This window comes from Macaca thibetana, unplaced genomic scaffold (assembly GCF_024542745.1).
Source record: "Macaca thibetana thibetana isolate TM-01 unplaced genomic scaffold, ASM2454274v1 unplaced_scaffolds12, whole genome shotgun sequence".
Taxonomy (NCBI): domain Eukaryota; kingdom Metazoa; phylum Chordata; class Mammalia; order Primates; family Cercopithecidae; genus Macaca; species Macaca thibetana.
The window spans coordinates 26,199-43,990 of record NW_026088801.1 but is presented as its reverse complement, the minus strand read 5'-3'; the positions used below and the strand labels follow the sequence as shown (position 1 = coordinate 43,990).

Below are 17,792 nucleotides of genomic sequence, written 5' to 3'. Positions count from 1 at the left end.
CGCTCAGGACACGGATGTTCCCAAACACATACGGCCCCGAGTATTCCACACTTGGAGAACATTCAAACAACAGACGCTGCGAAGACGTTCCCCTAAAGAGAAACTCAGTTTCTAACTTCCCTTAGGGAAAAATATGAGACCCAGAACTTTCCAGAAAATCAAGTGTGGGAGGAAGCCACTCACCTCTGGCACTTCTTAAACCTGCCTTCCCGCGGGTGCTCAGGGATGTCCCCGCGACAGCCCCGTCCACCCAGGACGGCAGCAGGTCTCAGGCAGCCAGCACCTGGGCAGCTGGCGAAGCAACCCCAGGGTGAAAACGCCATCCCAGGCATCACTTCCCGGAGCCCCTCAGCAAGAAAAACAGAGGTGGGACAGAACCGAGGGCTGATTCGAGGCTGGGGAGCCACAGACCCGCACAGCTCAATCATCGGACATGCTCTTCTGTGGACAGAGCCCAGGGAGAGGCCAGCAGAGACCCTCGTGCCGGCTCCACGGGCCAGCGTCCTCCAGGGCTGCAAGTTTGTGATCACAGCTTCAGAATTTGGTTCCAGAATCTTCCGGAATCAAACACGCACCAAACTGTAAAGCTGCCAGGACAGCAGGGCCCAGGAGCAGGCTCAGGGGAGGACCACGTAGAAACCCCACACACAGCATACACGTGTGCATGTTTACTCCACACATGCCACCCCTTCACCCAATACTATGCACGCAAACGCATGTATGCACTCCATACACACCCTCAAATACACTCACTAAATATGATGCGCGTACACACTCCACACACACTGACAAATACATGCAACACACATGAACATGCTCACTGCAGCCACACCTGCTAAATACACTCACCACACACGCACAAACGTGACACACCTGCACACTCATTCCAGACATCACACCCCTCACCAAGTACACAGGTACACACACCCCCAAGTCGAGAACCTGCAGACTCCACAAGCTTTGGTTTCCCCCACTGTTTCTCTCATCACATGAGATCCACACACAGGTGTCATTTACTGACATCTAACACCCGGGGAGGCCCTTAGACAGAACTGCAGTCACAATTCGGCTTCATTCAGGCATTCATCACCAGCCTCCTGAAGCCACCTTCTGTCCCCACGGGGAGGGGGGCCGAGACCGGAGACGTCACTGGGCTTACAGATCCCCAGGCTGGCAACCCAACGAAATGAGGAGGGCTTGGCCACGGCCCTGGAGGGAGATGGGTACTGGGCTCAGGTATGCGGAACATGAGTCCTCATTTCCATACCGTGTCACCTACGACTGCGTCAGGTGAAAGCCAGTGGTTTGGCATTCCTGGGATAGACAGTCCTGGAATTACAAGCAAAACTTTTTATTCCTCCCCTCTGAACACATGAGGTCCATGGTCCCCTCACATCTAACACTGGCAATCAGAATCGGTGACTCCTTGTCCACCTGAGGACCACCCAAGAGGATCCACACACCTGCTACAACAGCAGCACAGCACCTGGTCTGCAGGGGAGCAAAACAAATCCCCCCTTTATGAATAACACTGGATTACCCCGACACTGGCAGCCTGCAGTGTGTATATCGTCAAGCCCCCACATCTGCGCCACCTGCAAGAGGAAAACAAGCCCTTAGTCCAGGGCTCTCAGGACAGCCTGTGAGGAGGATGCTGGCACCCTTCTCATCTCCCAGTGGAGAGGAGAGAAGGCCAGGGTCAGGACTGGTGTATCAGGAGGGTTGGGGTTCAAACCCCATCTGCCTCACAGAGCAGCCCTTACCGTTCAAGTGACTTCTATCATCAGCCTTAAAATGTACCACAGTTACCAGCAATTCTGAGTGCTGTTCCTTGGGACGTCATAAGCAAACATTTTGTTAGAAAGATTTTGCCAAATCTGCTTTCAAAATCCTATGCTATGAAATGACTAATGAAAATTTGAGCTATGAAATAAAGCACATAGTTAAATGAATCCCAAAATGACTATCACGAAGGAAGCTTTAACTTGAAGTGAAAAATATCCTCTAAATGACATCAGCCAGAATTATCTTCAATCATTACTGATCCCATAACGCTTCAGGAATTACACAGCATCATCTCAGATATGAGCTTAAAACCATTAGCTGAATGCACATTTCAGCACAACCAAAGTTCTGCTATAATAAGCAGCACAGGTGTCTCTGGAGAGGATTTTAATTGGGACTACAAACGATGTACACGATCGTGGTAAGAGGTTTCATGCTGGCTGTTCTCCAAGGTGCGACACAGAGAAACACCACTAACCTCAAAGACACCTGCTGCTTTGTAATGAGATGAGAGATGATGTGGACGGACTACTGTAAATATTTGAAAAGGAGAAACAATGCAAGGAAAGAATCGTATCAGTTTCCCTTTACATTCTTAGAAAAAAACGATTTTTCTTTTGGGATAATTTAAAAACAAAATGACATTTCTGGATTTTTTTTTTTTTTTTTTTTTTTTTTTTTGAGACTGGGCTTTCTGAGACTGGGTCTCGGCTCTGTTGCCAAGATTGGAGTAGAGTGGAGCAATAGCAGCTCACTGTAGCCTTAAGTGATCTTCCCACCTCAGCCTCCAGAGTAGCAGGCACCACAGGCACGCACCACCACACTCAGCTAACTTTTCTGTTATACAGATGGGGTCTTGCTATGTTGTCCAGGCTGGTCTTGAACCCCTTGGCCTCAAGTGATCCTCCTGCCTTGACCTCCCAAAGATTTAGCCTAAGCGACCATGTCTTATCGGAAAATAGACATTAGAGCAAATGCATTTGTGTAAGATTTTCTGCCTCTTTTCACTGGGGAAAAAGGTAACTTGCCTCCAAGGGTCGGAGACAAAGCTGTTACTGCAGACAAGAGCGCTGTGCATCCCGGGAACCGCTACACCACGAGGCATGGCCGTGCACCCTGGATGCAGGAGTAACACACGAGGCTAGCACAGGCAGATGCTGGCCCTCTCCAGAAGTAGGCCTATCCTTCCTCCTCTCCTCAGCCCCCTCTCCCTTCAGGCCTCAGTGGCTGCTGACAGGGGAGAGGCCACAACTAGAGGAGGCTCTCAACTCCACCAGGGACAGGAGCCCCGGACGCTGGGGACTCTACTGCTGCCCTCTGCGCCCACCTCCTTCTGGTCCAGCCTTCTCAGGAGCCAGGCGTGGCCACTTTGAGCCTCTTTCCCTTCTGTGGCTCCTACAAAAACCAGTTCAGAGAGCCCAGGCTGCCTCACACTCCAGGGACACCCGGCACAGGCCCCCTCCATGACCTTATCCAAGCTCCTGGGGCCAGAAGGGTCTTGCAATATTTCACTTTCCAGTTGAGCATCCCCAGCCTGAAATCCAAAGTGCTCCGAAGAGCATTTCCTTCGAGTGTCATGAGGAAGCTCGGAATGTTTCAGGTTTCGGAGCATTTTGGAGTAGGGACTCTCAGCCTTAATTTGAACCTCTTCAAGGAAGCCACACACTGAAGCCCCCGATGTCCACCCTACACAATCCCAGCACACCATCTGAAGTCCTCCGCAACAGATTTTCTTTCTTCAGAAATAACCACAAGTCACAAACTCACACGCAATCACAGAAGGGGGTTGTGGACACCCGCACAGATGATGAAATTTAACTGTCACATTTTCACCTGAGTAATTTAAAGTCATTCCTCAAAACACACCTGTTTTTCTGATTGCATTTTAAGGTGAACACACACAAATCATTTCAGGGAAACAAACGTCACTTTGGGCTGCGTGTGGTTTCTTGACTCCCGTGAATAACTCCGTTCACCCTCACTTCTGGATAAGGGAGACGATGCAAAGAAAACTGTTAAAACAAAGACATGAAAACAAGTTTAAGAAGGGTTTGAAAGGTTCCTCCTGTCCCCCTGGAGGGGAGACGAGGACACTTGGAAAGCTCACGGGGGACAGGAGCACAGCCTCCTCGGTGTGCCATGGACGCCGCCTCGCCAAGGGGAGAGGATGATGCCTGGAAGACTCACAGGGGTGGGAGCACAGCCTCCTCAGTGCTTTCTACACTCAGCAGCTTCAGAAATTCCTGCAGAAGCAGAACACATCATGAGAACTGAGACTGGAACACCCCAAAGAAAGGGGACGAGAGGTCAAAAAAAGCATTGGATCATTACCAAGGAGGGCGGGCATGAAGCCGCTTCAAAGACCGTGTGAGAAGTCACTCATAGGCGTTTCAGAAAATAAGGGTAGCGCGAGATTGCTGGATCAGCTCAAACAGGCTGCCGTCCCTCAGGCCATGAAGTCCCTGAGATGAGCCTCTCACTGAGCAGAAGTCACTCGCATCTCTGCCAGAGAAAGTACTACAAGCTGACACAAAGCCTCATGAAATCTGGGCTTCAGCCGGTCGACAATAGTGAGTCTGACATGGTACATCCCTCCAGATGGTTAAAGACCCCAGGGGTTCATCGGACAACCTCAAAGGGCTGTGTCTGCCCAGCCCCTTTTCCAAGTTCTGGATGCTTTTTCCTAATGTACTATAAGCAGCATGTTCCAGTAGAGACGTCATTAACTGACTCTGGGTCCTCTTAATTTTGAAATTACAAACACACTTGGCCAGGCACGGTGGCTCATGCCTGTGATCTCAGTACTTTGGGTGGCTGAGACAGCTGGACTGCTTAAGTCCAGGAGTTCAAGTCCAGCCTGGGCAACATTGCAAAACTCCATCTCTACAAAAAATACAAAACTAAGTCAGGCATGGGGACACATGGAACATGTGCCTGTGGGTCCTGGCTACTCAGGAGACTGAGCAGGAAGATCACTTGAGCCTGGGAGGTTGAGGCTGTAGTAAGCTGTGCTCACACCACTGCCTGGGCAACAAGAAGGTTTTTTTTTTTTTTTTTTTTTTTTTTTTTTTTTTTTTTTTTTGCCTGTCTCAAAAAAACCAGAGAATAAGAATTATATACCTGACTAGCCCAAAATAAAAGAGGCCTTGTGGAATGACCTGAAACACAGCTGCAAATTCTGGCAGGGCCTCCCCTGGCTTGATTTGTGGTGAGTGCAGGACCGCTCTGAAGGATAGGACCCCAGGCACCTTCCGAGACTAGACCTTACAGTACAACTTCCCTTCGCTGGACGGAACACTGGCCTTGGAGCCTGGGACACCCTGGGGCAGTGCCACCATCCTGAGGCCGCCATGGCACAAGCAGGCCCTACTATCATGAAGCCTGGGACACCCTGGGGCAGTGCCACCAACCCGAGGCCACTGTGACACAAGGGGGCCCTGGTGCCACTGAGAGGCTGCACAGCAGGTCCAAGCCCAGGCCAGGAGTGAAGAGGCTCCACATCCTTTCGATCCCTCCAGCTGAGTCCACAGATGTCTTCGAGCAGAAATGCATCACCCTCAATGTCCACGGGTAAGTTTTTGGACACAGAATCTGGAAGAATAAAAGATGGTTCTGGGCTGGTTGGTTGCCGGCTCGGATCTCTCCTCTGTCCACACAAAACCTGGCTCACACCAAGCAGCATCTAAGTCCTGGAAGATCTGCTAAACACAAGTGCAGTTACAAAGCGGAGAAACTGGAGGGGGCTGGGCTGGGCTGGGCTGTGCTCCAGTGGCACCAGCGCTTCTCAGGAAGACCCCGGGCATTACAGGGTCCAGGGCAAGGGCTTCCTGGGATCCAGGACATGGAACAAGAACCCATTTCCCGGTCCTGTTGAATATGAATCGTCTAAGGGCCGATTCCCTCGGAGGACTGAGCACCGCCCCACAACACCTTGGTATGGGTATGTTATTACATACGTTGGTGTGGGTATGTTATTACCCATACCAAGGTAATAACAAGCCCGTTACTAGCAGGAGGCTGGTGATGAAGACATGAGGACCAGATGAGCACGAGGGATCCTGACAGATCATCCCTGGCACCGAGCAAGGGGCGGACAGTACCCACTGTTCCTGATGCATCAGCCCTGGCACTGAGCGAGGGATGGCAGCACGGCCTGTGCCCCTGCAGATGCAGAGGGATGTGAGGGCGGCGCAGGCTGGACTTGGAGGCTAACTCAACCACCTGCGCTTGCACTTCCGTTCCTCATGGCAGGGAGGTGAGGCACAGGCAGCATTAGGGCTCACCTTGGCCCCGGGCTGCACTTTTTTCTGCTTATGAGTCGTGCTCGCTTTACATGGACAGACATAGCTATAATAATGGTTCCCTGATTATTTCGCTGCCTACATAAAGGGCTTTCAGAATTCACTTCCATCCTTAGGAAAGGCGGCCAACACCAGGCTGTCTCCCTTAAGATGCCACGTCTCATATGGGGAAAAAAAAAATCAAGAGAAATCAAATAAAGGCCATAAAATACATCAGTTTCAACACTAAAATTTAATAGTACGCTTTAAATTGAAGATGAGTTAAGTCACATTTCCAAACCTCTGAAAGCACGGTTACTGGGAGGGAATGGTTTGCAACACACAAACGCAGCTCTGTAGAAGTGCCCAGGCTGGATGAAGGCTCAAACGTCAGTGCGAGGAGAAAGTCTGAACAAACTCTCTCCTGCCCTGCTGCTTTCCTCTTCCAAAACACACTGTTTATCTGTCAGTTTAGAACAAGGCCTAGGGAGGTGGGAGGCAGGCCTGGGAGGGTCACCTAGCATCCAAGCTCCTCACTCACACAACCGCACCAGGCTGAGCTGAGCAGTACACACAAACACGACTAATTCTCCCCAAAAAGACGGAAGGCAGCACACTGCCACGCCAGGCACCCTGCAGACGAGAAGATTGAGGGGAGCCAGAGGTACCATTAATCTTGCTTGCATGGTGGAGGGAGAGGAATAATGCCACTCACTTGAGTGTTGCACAATTCTTTCTAGCACTGAGTGGCAGAAAACAAAAATTATAGATGCTTCCTCAGATAAACGTTTCTGAAGAACTGAACATAAATTACGTTCAGGAAATAGCATTATGAATGCCTCAAGTGCTTCTGTTTTCAATAATCCCAGAGTAATTCTATAAACCCGGGAATCAGTCTCACCCAACTCCAGGATCACGGCCCAGGTGACGTGGGCACACACATATCCTGAAGCTCCAATGCTCAACTAAAGTGGCGCGAGTGAAAATGATCCTGGGTATAATTTACACGGACACAGGAAGGTGGCTGAGCCCCAAACCCCTAAACCAGGAAGACCAGTGTCCTTCAGGGGCCTCACCTCTGTCCTTTCGCAGCCTCTGGGAACCACCACTCTGCTCTCTACTGACACAAAAGCCCCTCCCAAGGTACAACACCAGGAAGATCATCATTCAAAACTGAGGAACGTGGCAGAACAAAGCTGTCAGGAGATTTTAATCACCAACACCACTTGTTACATGACCCAAAGATGATTAAAATCCCAGGCCCTTCAAGACTGAATGCTATCTATACTTAAATGCATTTCATCACCATATTGGGGGGTTATTCCTTTGTTTTGCTGCAAATATATCCAACTGCTGTAAAAGGAAAAGGCAATTTGTTAACGAAGCTTCTTGGAGTGTCTCAACAGGCCTCGAGGTAGGATAAAAGGCAGGACTTCCTGGCAGAAACGCTCAGCTCTGAGGTCAGGTGGAGTTCTTGAGCACCAACCAAGGCAAAATAAGGTCGAAGACCACACCACACTTTCCTCAATCGCATCTTCATTCCACCTTTCCTTCTATTTCTCACGACTTCACTGGGAGAAATTGTGCTGAAAGAAAATGGAAACACACACATACACAGGAGACCCTACAGATGCTGAGAATGGGTGCAGCCATCACAGTCCGAATGTCCTTTCAGGGCCATCTGCCCTGGCTGGGATCCAAGTATCCGAGGGCAGGATTGTATGTCAGACCCGTGAAGCCAAGATTACAGCCACTGAACGGCAGTTTTCCATCCCACGGAAACCGGCCTTGCTAGGGGCTTCCTCGGGGACCACCGACCTCAAGCCACCACCCGTCAACTACTTCAACTAACCTACATCATGGCAGAGGCCTCCCTAGGCAGACCAGCCCTGCCCAAGTCCTGCTTCATGGCAAACCCTCCAGACAAACGTCCTTGGCCTCTTCCGGGAGGCTGTGCTCGGAAGGTGCCCTCATTTACTTCTGTGGCTCTGAGACATTTAACTAGAGCCCAACACATTTCTTCCTGTTCACATAGGATTGAGTTAACAGATTTTTATGAGTAAACTTTCACTGGGAAAAATACCATTTCAGGAGCCCCAGTGACCACAATGAAAATGTTTTTACCTTCCCTTACGTGACATCGGCAACGCCAGGTCCAGGAAACGTTCTGGATCTCAGATAATGGCAAATCCACTCATAGTAAGTCTTGGTCTTGTTTCACAAGCTATCAAATGCTGCCCAGAAGCAGGAAAAATCCCACAACGTGGCAGGGAGGGGCGACCAGCGTGAGTTCTAAGGCCAGACCACCCGGGTCTGCTGACAGCGTGGTGAGGGGCAAACAGTGCAGGGTCTAAGGCCAGACCGCCCGAGTCCCGCTGACAGTGTGGCTTCAGGAGTTTCCTAAACCCTCTGCTCTCCAAGTTTCATGTCAGAAAAATGCAGTGATAACCGTGTCCACCTCGTTTAAATATGTATATATATACACACACATATATATATACTCCAAACCTACAGCCCTATAAAGGTCATTAATCCTAGTTATCCTCAAGGCATTGAGCGATCAATAATGAGCCATCCCCCTGGCTGCTGACCTGCCACAGCCCCACCCTCCGGAAACCCCGCATCCACACCAGCCACACAGGATGAGGCCAGGGAAGGAGCAGGACTGTGTCTTGGGAACTTAACTCTGGAAGCTGAGTTAAATCAGTGCCGCTCAAATCTTGTCACCAACTATCTTGTTAAATTGGGAGATTCCATCTCTGGGGATCTTGAAGGAACCTGAGGTTCTACATTGAGTGAGATGAGCACTCGTGCTGCAATGAGACGGCAGGGAAAGCAACCGAATCTGGGGTCGCAGCTGCCTGAGGCTTGGGTCCCACCGGGAAAGTGGCACCAGGGCCCTCAGGACAGTGGCGGAGGTCCCAGGAGGCAAGTCCCGGTGCAGAGACTCATGGACCCAAAGATTGCTCCAGGGCCAGGAGGGGCTGCTGCGCTGACAGCCACGAGGCAGGCAGCCTTCGAGCTCCTCCAGCTGCCATCCTGCAGGCAGGGAGGACAGTGCCCAGACCACCCTGGGGCTCCCCCCAGCCTGCCAGGCTGGTACTCTTACTCCAGCCACTGACAAGAGTCCCCATGTTGCAAGCTAGGTTGAAACAGTGCCTCAGGCCTCGGGGCACATGCACCCCCCTGCAGGGCTGGGATGGCTATTCCCACACATCCCCAACTCACAGCAAAACTTAAAAATGAAAGTTGGAAGATACAGCCAGGAAACCAATGCTCAAGAAGCAACTCCAGGGTGACTCTTCCTAGAGCTATTGCTATTGAACATCTTTAAAAACATTTCCAGGGTGACTTCCTAGAGCAATTGCTGTTGAAAATCTTTAAAATTCTTCATTTCAAAATTAGCTTTTATTACACTGTCTTCCCTATTCTACCAAGACTCTAGAAAACAAAACCATTACAATTTCCAATTCTATCTTATAGCAAGTTAGAAATACACGTTTCCTCAAAGGATTCTACATGTTTCCTTGGCAATATCCTTTCCACGCCCCGTACTACTGCCCACAACAGAGAAGGCTTTTCCAACTCAACCCAACCCAACCCAACCCAACCCAACCCAACCCAACCCAACCCAACCTGAGATAGGCCCCTAACGAATCGTCTACAAACTCTTGAGACAGGCTTGCCCTGACAAATCATCTGCAAACTCCATCTTCCATTAAAAACAGTACCGAAAATGAGCATATTACCACTTTTTAAAAATTACTGTAAAGTGGACAGTGTTCAGTTCTGTGAATTTCGGCACAAATATTCCCATAATCATCATCACACAAGCAGAACAGTCCAACAGCCCCAAACCCACTCACGGGGCCTCATAAGCATACCCTCCCATTCTCAGCAACCACCCTCTCCGTGTCCTCCCATGACTCGGGTCTATCTTTTGCGAGCGTTGTGGCAAAACACTCGCAAAATCACAATTCTCCTGGGCATCGTGCTTGGAGGTGCACCCAGGGTGTCCTGTGATCAACAGCCAGGCCTCGGGGCTGCTGGGTATTTATTATTCCACATATGGCTGTGGCACATTGTAACCTGTTTTGGACAACTATAGACAGCGCTATTAACATCTGGGCACAGTTTTTCTTAAACATCAGATTCTGTTTCTCTAGGGTAAATACCCAGGATTGGGGTCACTGGGACCCACGTTTGTGTGAGTTCAGTTTTGTAAGAAACCGCCAAGCTGTCTGCACCGTGCTGAACCCCAGCATCGCACAGGAGTCCCGACTGCCGGTCCTCACCAGCACCTGGGGCTGTCGGAAGACCTTAGTCAGGCGCTCCAGCAGGGGTGTGAACAAATTCACTGCGGCTTCGGTGCACATCTGGGTGCAACCAGTCACGCTGAAGGTCATTTCAGATGCTTTCGGGCCATCCTCCCGTCCTTCTCAGCGAAGCATCTGTTCAGGTCCCTTCCGCTTTTAAGTCAGGTGGTTTGTTCTCTGTCATGAGCCGTGGGAGTCCTGTGCATTCTGGATACGAGTCCTTTGCCGGCTGCATGGTTCGTAGACATCTTCTCCCCATCTATCGAAAATGTGTCTCTTCAATTCCCTAGGGGTGTCTTTTATATTAGAAGTTTAATTTTGATGAGTCTTACCTACTTGTTTTCTTCCTTGATTATGGATCATGGTATGGCTAAGAGCTCTCACCCTAGGTCTCCACAATTTCCCTTTGTTCTGCAGGTTTTGTAGTTTGGTATTTTACATTCAGGGCTATGATCCACCTTAATTTTCATACAGGAATTTCTCCCTGTTTTCACTCTTTTGCATATGGCTGTCCCATAATTCCAGCACCATTTGTTGAAAAGACTCAAATTCCACTGAACTGCTTTTGCATCTTTGGATCTGTTCTGGACTCCACTCTGTCAGCTGACCCGTGTGTGTGCATCCTGAGCATAATTTGTGACTTTAGTGGCTGTCTCTGTGAAAAAAAGTAACTCTGTCTGGAAGCAAAAACTACATTAGAAGTGCTCTAAATAAGATTCTTCCTGTTGTCAGGAGAGCAAAGCCACTGCCCTAAGCAGAGGTGAGGCCTCAACAGCTCCCAGGCACAACCTTAACACACAATGGGGAAGGGAATTCATTTCAAGGGCCACAACATGAGACCAGCATAGCCATGAAAACTGCAATAATTTCACAACAGAATGAAATTCATAAAGAATTGCTCAGAAGCGTGTGATAAGTTACATAAATCACTGTTCCTTAAATTCTGACGGTTGACTAGAACAGAAATAGCTTCACGGTACAGTTCAAACAGGAGAAAGGTAGGTAGGGGGGGTGGTTTCCACACCACACAGGGACTGCAGGAAAGGGACACTCTTCCTCTAAACGGGAGATCCCGGGAGTGATGTGATAAGCCATGGTGAGAGTCACAGAACTGTGCAAGCCGGAGTCGCGGCATTTGCCCCACCACGGAACCTGTGTCCATGAACGACGAGGCTCAAATGTCAGGCCGGGGCAACCGAGGCAGTTATCAGGGGACAAGAAAACGAGCGCACGGTGGGAGGCAAAGGTCTGAAATCGCGCGGCAACTTCGAGTCAAGTGGGACAAAACTGACTCAAAATACAGGTTCCAAAAACCACCACAGAGAGCTGCTCCTCGGCTCTGGAAAGGTAAGTGACTAATGCCCACACTGAGCATCTGCTCCCAGAGACGACCCTGGTGACCTAAGGCCCAGCTGCTCCGAACCCGCGCCGAACCTCAGTGAGGAACTTTCTTGGTATCTTACAGCACATTGACATGTTCCCTTAAAATCTGGTATTTCATCAACAATGCAGGCGCCAGCTTTGACTCATACACATTCCGATTAAACAAGATAATTTACACCCTGACCGTGCCAGGTAAGAGGTTTACTACAATCTTTAAACAGAGCCAGAGGCTACAGTCTGCTCCTCCACAACACCATGTCTCTACAAGTTCGATGGGTTTTTACTTTCCATGTCTTCACTTGCCTAGTGCTAGAAAGCAGATAAAAACAGAAGAACCCAGAAACACTATTGAATGAGACTCAAATATCTTGCAGTCATCATCGAGATGAGATGTTTATTAAACAGAAATGTTCTCCCCTGTAGAAAGCAGCACACATCAACACGCACCGATAACTGTCGCCAGCATTCCAGATCATCTTCCCTTCCATGGCCACAGTGCAGGGCAATGGACCACGCACACCTGCAGACCCACGGAAAGCGGGGTGACACGGCCGATTCTTGTAGCGAGCAGGCCAGGGTGCACTCAAAGAGCATCTCTTTCCAGGGGTCTGCCATGGAAAGTTACACATTTATTCCACGAGTTAATGGCACTGCACCGAACATTTCTGTAAGAGTCTCTAAGCAAGTATTTCCTTCTGCCTACAATGGCCCGACACAAACTGAAAAAGCTCTTGGAGCTGCCAAAGACTTCAATATCCCCTTAACTATTGTCATGCACATCCATGTGAAGAGACCACCAAACAGGGTTTGTGAGCGCAACATGGCTGTTTATTTAACCTGGGTGCAGGCGGGCTGAGTCCAAAGAGTCAGCGAAGGGAGCTAAGTGTGGGGCCGTTTTATAGGATTTGGTTAGGTAAAGGAATATTACAGTCAAATGGGGGTTGTTCTCTGGCGGGCAGGAGTGGGGGTCACAAGGTGCTCAGTGGGGGAGCTTTTTGAGCCAGGATGAGCCTGGAAAAAGAATTTCACACACACACACACACACACAAAAATCATCGCTTAAGGCAAGGACTGGCCATTTTCACTTATTTCTGGTAGAATGTTATCAGTTAAGTCCAGGCAGGGCATTTGCACTTTTGTGATTCTTCAGTTACTTCAGGCCATCTGGGCGTATATACGTGCAAGTCACAGGGGACGCGATGGCTTGGCTTGGGCTCAGACGCCTGACAACTACAGTCTTTACTTTTAAGGTGTGGGGTAAGATCATATAATCCCCAACTAAGCTCCTGATGCTGTGTGTGGCATCCAGCAACAGCACGTTCCATTCCTGGATTACATTTGACTCAAGAGTCCACAGTGAGAACGATTTCTGGTGAATGAAACACCAGGCAGGAGGGTGATTCCGCTGGGCAGCTCTTCACACACAGCCCAGGAGCTGAGGGGAGAGGAAGAGGCCCACGGGCGTCCACCGTGCTCACGCCCCCTTGGAATGCGCCCCACTCCTAGAGACCCGGACCCAAGGGAAATCTGACCTGAAAATGGGCAAACCCTCACTTTGCAGAGGGACAGGGACTCGGGGCCACAACTTGACCTCAGAGCAACACAAGTGCAGACAGCACCCCAGGACACCCTCTCCACCCAAATTCAAGGAGGAAAACCAACGCCCCGCCCCCTTGCGGAAACCCCCGGCTGCTGGAGAAGACGCCTGCCGGCGTGTGCAGCCTCTCCCGTCCCACGTTCCGGGCTCAGCACCTGTGCTTCAGCCCTGGCACTGCTCGCCACACCCACAGGTGTGCCAGGAGGGGCAGGTCCTAAGGTCTCCACTGCACCAAAGCCTGCAAGGCAAAGGGGCAGCTCCCTCCAGCAGGAGTCCAGAAGCACACACTGCACCAGCGTCAAGGCATGAGAATTCTCCCCTCGGTCTCCGAGTCTCCAGTCTGTTGCCCGCCACGGTCTTCTGCCAACGGCGAGGCCCAAGCTGGGCGGCACATTTGGTTCTCACCATTTCCCTTGTCAAATCAATACTGCAAACATATCCAATTCATCCTGTCACTAAAAATGAAATAATCCGCCATCTCCATCACAGATGATGCAATCAGGTTTTCATTACCGGGTTTTTGTTTTGTTTAGTTTTTTGGTTTTTTTCTATTTTGAGATGGTGTTTCTGCTCTGTCGCCCAGGGTGGAGTGCAGTGGTGCGATCTTGGCTCCCTGCAACCTCTGCCTCCCGGGTACAAGTGATTCTCCTGCCTCAGCCTCCCAAGTAGCTGGGATTACAGGTGCCTGCCACCATGCCCGGCTAATTTTCATCTTTTCAGTACAGACGGGGTTTCACCATGTTCACCAGTCTGGTCTCGAACTCCTAACCTCAGGGGATCCACCTGCCTCCTCCTCTCAAAGTGCTGGAATTACAGGCATAAGCCACCACTCCCGACCATTACTGGTGTAATTTCTAAGCCGCTCTCTCACACCCACTCCTTTTTTTTTTTTTTTTTTTTTTTTTTTTTTTTTTTTTTTTTTAAGAACCAGCTTTATGCCTATATTTTTTCCAAGAGAACCAGTTACCCCATTTCAAGTACAAATAAGACACGGTGTTTAAAAACCAAAAATGCCCATTTGCACAGAAGTCTCCAAATACCCAGTCGATTTAAGCCTTGAGAATAAGATCAAGCTGTTGGCTGAATACAACTTCCCTTTCCATCTGTCTGCCTGTGAGTTAGACACAAGGATGAAGCCACGAGCTAGGGACATAAAGGCAGGAACCAAGGTAGCGGAGACTCCAAATAAAAGCTGGAAGACCAACACAAATGCACCACACCCTGCACACCCTCCTCTCCTTCCTTTTCAGAATTTCCAGAGGATGAAACAGGGACCTTCTCAGACGTCCCACGATGCAGGCGGCCAGAGGGGAAGGCGGCGGCAGCCTGAATGAGGCGACCGGGAAATCACGTTCCACAAACAGAAATTCTCCATGTGCTTTACATCCTCTGTCTCTGAAGAACTATGCCAGGCTAACAGTCGCTAGAAAACCGCATTCAAGTGTCATTTCCCATTTCAAGCAAAGAAAACAGTGGTGGGGCATGAGGGAAAAACATAGCCATGTGTTCTGGGCTATTAAATAAGGTTTTTTCTGTTATAAACGTATAATTTTACATTCTCAGATTTCTGTATAATTGATATGCTTCCTAATTAGCAGACATAGTAATAAAAAGTGAATTCCAAGTGTAAGATCGGAGGAACCGTTCACATGGCTTCAGGTTCTGCTACTGTGTTTCAACTTAAGAAAATGGTTCTGTGTGTTGGTAACAAGGCCTGAGAGTCTGTGTGAGAGTCTGTGTGGCTGTAATCAGGGTTCGTGTTGGCTCCCTAGCAGAGGATGTTACACTGTTACATTATCTTCTACAAAAAATCCTGAAAAAATGAAGGCTGAATAGACATACACACCCTCCCAAAATAATCCAAATGTCCACCGATATGAAAAACAGATGAATTACGGCTTCCATCGTGGAATATTCCTCAGCAATGAAAACCAACTGTAGCCACAGGTGCCAACTAGGATAAAGACAACCTTTTAAACACGCTTAAAGTGAACTGACTAGGCAGAATTCCTTGATTACAGGCATCTGCTCCAAAAGGGTACTGTTATTAATCCTGTGATGTAGAATGATAGTTAGCAACCCTGTTTCGGGGCACATCTAGAAAAAAGCAAAATAATGACTACACAATTTTAAATTCTTTGTAAATTATAACTATTACTATGAAAATTCTAAAAATGTGAAAATCTTCCCAACTGTTATTGGACACGCTTCAAAATAAATACCCTGGCATTGCTTGCCACACCCACAGTTGTGCCAAAATAAATGAAAATATAGCCCAAGGTAGTAGAACTGAAACCTGAAGATGTACGAGCCGTCCCTGTCTCGCTATCTATACATCGGGTAGAAATTTAAGAGCAGGTAGTGACACTGCAATGCAAGGCTCAAACCAACTGGGTATTTGGAAACTTCTATGCAAAGTGGCATTTTCGGTTTTTAAACACGGTGTTATTTGTACTTCAAACAGGTAACTGTTTGGTTCCCTTGGAAAAAATATAGCCATAAACCTGGTTTTTTTAAAAAAAATACGGGAGTGGGTATGAGAGAGAGTAGCTTAGAAATTTTAAAAGTATCAGCAGGGAGCAGTGGCTCATGCCTGTCATCCCAGCACTTTGAGAGGTAGGCCCAAGGGGCCTTTGAGGACACCGGTCTCCTCTGCTGCCTGCCTGCTGGACTGACCCCCCATGACATTCACTGGGTTTCCACCCCTGTCTCATTCAACATCCCAAGGGTGGTCTTCATCCTCGTCTGGGGCTCAGCTCTGCCCCAATTTCCTAAATCTCTGCCTTCAGAGCCTGAAAACACCCACGCCCAGGGTCACCCTAAGTCCACGTTTACCCCCAGAGAGTCCCCATTTTATGTTTTCCAGGCATCGCCTTAGTGATAATTTATCCTGTAAATTCCAACTGCCTTCACACCTCACCCCTGCTGTCTCCCAGCAGAACCCACTCAGATGCACATGCCCCAGACCCACACCCAGGTCTGTACATGCTGCCCTGCTCTACCCATGTGGGGACCACCTCTCTTTCTTGAGGAATCAGCTGGCGATCATCTCCTTGTGGAGGGCTGCCCTGACTTCCAACTCTCTCCAGCAAAGGCAGAAGCCATCCTCGGTACTTCCCCAAAACTCAGGCCAAGTATGAAGATGGCGCAGATGCTAGCTGTGCCTGGGATGCCATGGGCAGGGTCCCCAGATGCTCTGCACATGGCCCGGGGCACCGCCTGAACACAGCAAGTGCTGAAGAAACAAAACTGACGTGCACTGACCTCTGATAGGGCCTCCTTCACCATCCACATCTGTCTCCCCTCTGGACAGTAAAATCCACAAGACACAGAGGGCTTGTCTCACTCATCTTCAAACTCCCAGGGTCACCCTGGTAGGTAAAGGGGACTCAAATGTCTTCTGAAGGAAGCGACTGGTTAGCTGCCAAGTTAAAGGGCCTCTGAAATTCAGAGCTCTGCATAGCAGTCCAGCACACTTTATTATGAATGACTCCAACCACAGCAGAAGTGGCCGTGGAACCAGTGCTAACCAATTCAGGGTTTGTTCACTGTTTCTCAGTTCATTATCACAACGCATTCTCACAGAGCAGCTGCGCACAGATCCTCAGACATCTACACAGAGTGGGACGATGGCGCCAAGTCACGTCAACGTCCTGTTGCAGACTGGGAGACAGCAGTCAGACACGGACCCAGGTAGAGCACAGACCTCGCGTTAAATCGGCTCCGTGTAAACAGCACTCCCTGCCAGGCCCTTTCCTATCTGCACAGCTTCTACAAATTCAACTCTCGCACCTGACACCTAAGAATACTGCACACCCCCATGTGAATCCCCTACTCACCTCCCAAAATGACCCGGCATGGCCGAGTACAAAAAATGTCAACATAAGGGAACTGGAGGGCATGTGGGGCTTTCTCGAGTCCCTGCTGCCTCCTGATGGGAGGGCCCAATGCTTCACACCCCTAGTGAAGGGCGGGTCTCTTCGGCCCCCAGGCTTTGACCTGGAGCTTAACTCAGCATTAACTAATTTCACTTTCCAGGACCAACTTCAAAGGCCTGCAAAGCCAGAGAAGGGAGAGGAGATGGAACACGCCCTCACCTCAGATCTGCTGCAAGCACACACTTCTCAGATGCGTCCCAAGGTGCACAGCGTGTCCGATGCCTGTTTCACATCCACCGACCTGCAGGTCTTCTATGTGGCATCAGCCTCCTGGGCACTGGGGACAAGAGGTATAATGGCAAGTCCCTTCTGCAGCAAAGCTGAGGCAAAGGGACCCAACACATTGGAACTGACCTTTTTCTGACAGTATCAAAACAGAAGGAAAATACTGTACAGTCAACTCCCCCTCACGCAGGTTTATTTACCTGTGACTCAGAGGCCATGACAGAGAACTTCAGGTTCTTACCGATTCCTATTTTCCCCATCCAGGAAG

At 49.5% G+C, this 17,792-nt stretch overlaps 1 long non-coding RNA gene across 4 annotated transcripts in view; it reads right to left on the bottom strand.

The window, feature by feature from the left end:
- Positions 1-2,475: 2,475 nt before the first annotated feature.
- Positions 2,476-17,792, bottom strand: part of LOC126947250 (uncharacterized) — a 41,509-nt gene continuing 26,192 nt past the window's right edge. For 3 of the 4 annotated variants that reach the window (XR_007722982.1, XR_007722983.1, XR_007722984.1), the window contains one exon: positions 2,476-17,576. This is a non-coding gene — a long non-coding RNA (uncharacterized LOC126947250). The remainder of the gene's footprint in view (positions 17,577-17,792) is intronic. The other variant, XR_007722985.1, reaches the window with a different exon arrangement.